Source organism: Octopus bimaculoides, chromosome 2 (genome assembly GCF_001194135.2).
Source record: "Octopus bimaculoides isolate UCB-OBI-ISO-001 chromosome 2, ASM119413v2, whole genome shotgun sequence".
In the NCBI taxonomy this organism is placed as follows: Eukaryota; Metazoa; Mollusca; class Cephalopoda; order Octopoda; family Octopodidae; genus Octopus; species Octopus bimaculoides.
The window spans coordinates 103,513,650-103,520,482 of record NC_068982.1 but is presented as its reverse complement, the minus strand read 5'-3'; the positions used below and the strand labels follow the sequence as shown (position 1 = coordinate 103,520,482).

The window sequence follows — 6,833 nt, the reverse complement described above, 5'->3', positions numbered from 1 at the left end:
TATATATATATTATATATATATATATATATATATTTACATATCTCAATAAAATGACCTTTTATTGACAAGTTACTTTATTAATGCCAACTGCCTGCTCTCTGCATTTAGTCATGGCAGATGTCATGATGTATATGTATATATGTGAATATTTCTAATTTATAAATATCATGTATATATGTTTATATATATATATACATCAGCATTCGTTTATATTTGACAGGAATATCTTGAACGACTGTGTCAGCGGAGAGAATTATCCTCTATATAATTTGAAATATAACCAAATACAAACGATTATCCTTTCAACAAAGAAATCAAGATTTAAACGAGGTGGTTTAAATAATCTGGTGAGTTTCATCGTTAATCCTTGAAATGAATTCTAAAATAAACTATTAATTTTTTTTTTTTAAAGGATCAATATTTTCTTTTATGTTTTATCTATTACTTTTATCTTTTACTTGTTTTAAAAATTGGACTGCGGCCATGCTATGGCCACGCCTTGAAGGTTTTTAGTCGAATAACTCTTTTGCCAACTTCTAAGTCACGGGGATGCAAAATTAACCACGATTGGATTTGAACTCAGAACCCGTCCCTCTCCCCAATAAATTTGAAAGTTTTGCTTACGTAATAAATCACAGTCATGTTTCTTACATGAAAGGATATTATCTTGCTGTTCTTTAGCCTCAGGTCAATCCTGACAAACCAGACCAATGGTCAAAGGGATTCCAGGCGTAATAATTCTGTCGTTTTTGTAAATCTAGTATTACATTCCCCAATGTGACTTTTTTTCTTCAAACAGTAGGGTTCGATCCTAAGGAATTTGACTGCTATTTCCGCCACTTCGAGTAGCCACACGGAGGTTCTCTCAGTGGTAAATGAATCCTTAATTCGTGTTGCGCAGCGTCTCAAAATAAAACCCTTGTCAGTACTTCTTTTAATGATATTGTGTAAAATAAATTACAATAATCATAATTTGTCTATGTTTAGTTATAGCTCTTTTCGTTTTTTATTCAATGATTCAAACGTATAAAGAAGGTGAGAAAATAACAGCTGCGATGCTTGTTTCTGAGTAGTGACACACGTTGAACTTTCAAAAAGAAAATCTTTTTGCAATATCATATAAAAATCTTATCTATAAACTTATCTCGAGAGGGTGATTAAGCTAATAATAGACTCACGCAGTGGTTCTATTTCACTTATTACCATTATTATTATTATTATTATTATTATTATTATTATTATTATTATTATTATTATTATTATCATTGTTATTATTATTATTATTATTATTATTATTATTATTATTATTATTATTATTATTATTATTATTATTATTATTATTATTATGGCAGCGAGCTGGCAGAGTCGTTAGCACACCAGGCGAAATGCTTAGCAGCATTTCTTTACGTTCTGGCGTCTTTACGTTCTGACTTCCAATTCATCCATTCGGAGTTTATAAGATAAGTACCAATTGAGCTCTGGGGTCGATGTAATCGACTTAGCTCCTCTCCCGAAGTTGCTGGCCTTATACCAAAATTTGGAATCATCAGTATTATTATTATTCCGCCAAGGTCGATCTTGTCTTTCATCCTATCGGGGTCGATGAAAAGAGTACCAGTCGAGTACTGGGGTCGATATAATCGACTATCCCTTTCCCCTAATTACAGGCCTTGCGCTTTTTGTAGAAAGGATTATTATTATTATTATCATTAAGGTAGCGAGCTGGCAGGATCGTTAGCACGCCAAACAAAATGCTTAGCGGCATTTCGTCCGTCATTGTGTTCTGAATTCAAATGCCACCTTTGCCTTTCATCCTTTCGGGGTCGATAAATTAAGTACCTGTCGAACACTGTGATCGATGTAATCGACTAGTTCCCTCCCCCGAAATTTCAGGCCTTGTGTCTTCAATAGAAAGGATAATAATTATTATTATCAGTCTGCCAGTTAACCGATTAACTAATCGATTGTTTGATTAATCTTTCAATCTATCAATCAGCCGTCTACCTCATCACTGACATGCTTTCCCTACTTCAGGTCAACTTCACGTCAAGAATCTTGCAAACCAAATGCAAAAATGAAATTATCTATACGCATTTACCTAAAGGTAGAATGCACACACACACACACACACACACACACACACACATGTGCATATTCATACATACATACATTCATACATACACACCGAATATCAATAAAATAAAATCAATACATGTGTGTGTGCCTCAGTGATATTCCAATAATATGCAGGATCATGTTATAAAAGCCTTATTTATAAAGATTTTACCTATAACTAAAACACATGTATATACACGATATTCCAACAACAGGATTATTAATGAAATTAACATTTCAGCGGGCTTAAAGGGGTCTGCCAACACTGATGCCGGATTAAATGTTATGTAGTATTTAATCACGCCTCTCTCTATTTGCAGCAGAAATACTGTCGTAGTTAACTTCCCTTTTCAGCCCTCCGTTATCGAGAAAAATTAATATCAGTCGTATACAGTGTCGATTTAATTCCCAACGCCAAAATGAGAATTCATGTGTCAAAAGCAAAACAGATAAACAAATACTTTCTTTAGTCTTACTGGTTTCAGCCAGAGGCTGTGGTCATGCTGGGGCACCGCCTTTAGTGTGATTGGTTTTCATTTCACACACACTACCCCTATCTCTCCTCGGAACTATGTCTGGTGAGGTAACGAGTTGGTCAGAGCTGCTCTTTTATATAAATAAATAAATGAATGAATGAATGAATGAATGAATAAATAGATAAATGTTATTTATAGCAAGTAATCGTTTGACCCTTTCTTTTTTTTTTTTCTATTAAAAGTAAATTTCAAATGTTATCTTCAACTAAAAAGGGGTAGGGATATGATGTGTTGCTAAGAAAAGCGAGCCTTTCCTAAGAATAACTTAGACGTTTCTTCTTTCACTTCTCTTTTACATAAGAGAAGTGGATAAAAAGGAATTTCACATAAGGAAATATCTTAAAGTAATTCAAGTATATAAAATAAAACTTGTAATGTACTGACATATAAACACGTGACTAATAAATTGCTGTTAGCACGCTGTGTTCTGAACACAAATCGTAAATGATACTTATATTAAAAGCAATAAGTTTCTCGCTTCTTTCAAGATTTTGACAACACAGTTTTAAAATGATATGCGTGTGTGTGTGTGTGTTGTTGTTGTTGTTGTTGTTGGTTTCAGTTATACATGAAACTATGCTGGAGATTTCTGTGGACGCTTATAACGATCCGAGTAATTTGTCTGGATATTTAAGTCAAATTTGGCTTGATGGTATTTAGTTCCACCAATTTACCTTTGATATCAAAGTTGGATTTTCTTTAGGTACCCAGATAAGTTACTCTAATAGATATATGTATGTGTACGTTCGTGTGTGTGTGTGTGTGTGTGTGTGTGTGTGTGTGTGTGTGTGTCTGTGTGTATGCGTGTGAACATGCGCGTTTGTGCGTAGGTTGTATATGTAACACATGATTACATATAAATCTGCCACAGTAATTAAAATTTATCTCAGTTCAAACCAAGTGAATTTTTCTACACGGAAACTAGGAATAACAACCCCAATTACTTTCGTAGCTTCCACCACTACCACCACCACCCACATACACATCGTCTTAAAGATATGTCAGACGCATTGGATAATGTCGCTCTTTTTTTTTACAATATATCTGAACAGTAGATGGAATAGCCACGGCCGGATTATTCGTGGTCATAATTCTATTTAACCAGAGCTGCCTTGGGATCTTTTTTAAAACAGGGGCTACATTTTTCATTAATGTTTTACGTAGTGTTTTTGGTACCGAAAGACTTTCAAACTTCGTATACTTATCTATTTGTGTTATAGAACAGAAAAATATTTTTGTATTCGAATTTATTTCATGTAAAAAATTGTCTTATTTCGATAATTTCAACCAATCACTGACGTCCATTCAGCCGATATACATTAAGTGCCGACTACATAAACAAACGATTCTTCGTTTTATTTGCTTTTTTCATTTTAAATTTGCTTTAACCCTAACCCTAACCCTAACCCTAGGGTTAGGGTTAGGGTTAGAGTTAGGGTTAGGGTTAATTGTTTCAGAATCGTTTGTTTATGTAGTCGGCACTTAATGTATATCGGCTGAATGGACGTCAGTGATTGGTTGAAATTACAGAAATACGACAACTTTAACATGGAATAATTTATGGATTTCTTTTTTTTTTTAAGAAGACTAAGAGAAAAAGATGTTTTATATGACACATTCTACCAGTGATCCAAGTTTCAAAGTGTTTCGTTAATGAAAAATGTGGCCCCCGTTTTAAAAAAGATCCCTGCCTTGGAGCTAAATACCAGCAACGAAAACGATAATTAATCTCAGAATGTATATTTTATTTCATTGATATTCGATATTACAGACAGTCAAGTAACATGTCTTTTTAATATACTAAAGCAATACGGTAAGTGTTAAAGACTCCCTTGCACACGATATACATATCAAAACAAAAGAAAAGTGTGGAGAAAAGAAACACGAAAAAGAGACGCGGCTATACACGTAATAATCATGGAAGCATATTGTAAGGGATGCTATTGTCAGTTAAACATACAATGAAGCAATAAGTAGAAAAGTGGTGAGAGGACAATAGACGAGAAAGAAAAGTAAACTGGAAAAGAAGGGAGCTAGATAGACTCCTTCACTGACAGTACAGTTGTCTCAGCCATCGACAATGGCGACAACGATGATGATAGTCTCACTTGAATGGAAAGCTTTCGAGTGCTTTCTCTAGCTAATGTCCAGTGCTTCGTGACACAAGTCTGTTTGGTGACAATCTGTGAACACAAGATAGTATAAGTCGTCTTAAGAACACGCAGCTCTTTCACAGCTCAATTAACTTCACGGAATTACTACTTGGTTTGTGTCAAGTGGAGATTCGAAAGGAGTTGATTTGTAATTGGGGAAATACACTCATAAAACTTTGCCAGCAAATTGAGAAGATACTGATAGATAGATAGATAGATAGATAGATAGATAGATAGATAGATAGAGACAGACGTGTGTGTATGTGTGCGCGTGAGTATGCAAGAGGGAGAGATTTAACTCACTTTCTTCTATAGTGAGTTCATATGGTACAGTACGATGTGAAGCCCTAGTTAACACTATCACATAAGTACGAATGTTTCCAGCCCAACCCTACGTCAGAATTTGTGCTTTCATATTTTTATACAAATATTGTAAAACATGTAAGAGTATATCTTTCTATTTCTTTTATAATTGGATGTCATACAGTTATGTAGTTATCAAGTATGTTCCATCACAATTGTGTGTGTGTGTGTGTGTGTGTGTGTGTGTGTGTGTATGTATCAGTGGCAACTCCGGCACTCGGGCTGTTCGGGTTTAGCCCGAGTATAAATTTAGTAAAGTGAACGTGAATTTGCAAGCTGATTTAATTTCCGCCAACACTGACTTCAAGTATGTAATTGCAGCCAATAACCCGGGCTCCTTTTATTGAACCTGGTCGTAGTTTATTTATTTTCGTTCAGCGTCTGGTAGTCGTCTCAGAGGTGCCCTGTGTCAAAAAATATCATTCGTGGCAGACGTTCTCTCGACATCGTTCACACGCGCCTGACTCGGGCTCAGAAGTTACAATCCGAGTTGCTATCTATAATCATAAAAATTAAAAGTGATTCAAATTAAACATTTTCGAAACAATAAATTTCTACAGAGATTAGGATTTAAATTCCAATCTATGAAAAGTTTCCGTTCTACAATATTCTTAAAGGAACGTAAAATTATCCAGTAACTCGGGCTAATACGAACGAACCTGGTAGGTGTATAAGACTAACTGGAATCTTTTGTCAAGAGTACAGGCGACAGTCAGATCGCAGATGTTTCTTGTGCACTCCGCTATCGTTATTTGATTGCTGTTATTCTGTGTGTCTGTGTGTAAAGATCAGTTGTGTTTTGCAGGGTTGCTTTATTTTTACCCTTAACTTAGAAATGGAGAAAGACATTGTGCTAGATATAAAAAAAATAGGTCATTTTGGGCTACAAATAAAGCGGTAAAACGTGAAATTCTTCGAGCAGGCATGTGTCTTATGCGAAATCTGTGATGAGCCCGAGTGACGCTGATGACCTACAGTCGCCTCTGATATATATATATATATAAACAAAGCGTATTCATATGTATGTATGTATGTATGTATGTACGTGTGTTTGTGTGCGTGTGTTAAATAAAATGAGACAACAAAGCCTGGGCTGTGTGGAGTTTTTACGACATTTATAAAGAGAGAGTTAGTCTTACAACTGTTTCTGGGATATTAGGGATATCCCTTCATCAGAGACGATATGAGAGAGTTAACTAGGGGGAAATAGTAGAGTTCAATATAAGGAGTTATTTTGGAAAAGGATGGATATAAGAAATATAATGGGAAATAAGAGAATATTTTTGTTTTTATTCTTTTATTTCCCTTTATACTTCCTACATCCATCCTTTTCCAAAATAACTCCTTATATTAAACTCTACCATTTCTCTCTATTTAACTCTCTCATATCGTTTCTGATGAAGGGATATCCCTAATATTCCAGAAACAGCTTTAAGACTAACTCTCTCTTTATAAATGTCGTAAAAACTCCACACAGCCTTGGCTTTGTTGTTTCATTTTATTTAACATATACATGCTCACACAAGACCTGCATTAGACTCCTCACTCGTATTATTATCAAACCGAGAGTCTAACTACGGTCCTTCTGTAGCACTTACATAGCCTTGCCTGCCATCTTGGGTCTTCTGGATACCAGTACCTCTCATATATATATATATATATATA

At 34.8% G+C, this 6,833-nt stretch overlaps 1 protein-coding gene across 1 annotated transcript in view; it reads left to right on the top strand.

The window, feature by feature from the left end:
• Positions 1 to 6,833, top strand: part of LOC106875979 (hemicentin-1) — a 169,990-nt gene that overhangs the window by 84,007 nt on the left and 79,150 nt on the right. Inside the window, exon 2 of the mRNA XM_014924322.2 lies at positions 222 to 348. The gene's annotated coding sequence lies outside the window, so the exon portion shown is untranslated. The remainder of the gene's footprint in view (positions 1 to 221; positions 349 to 6,833) is intronic.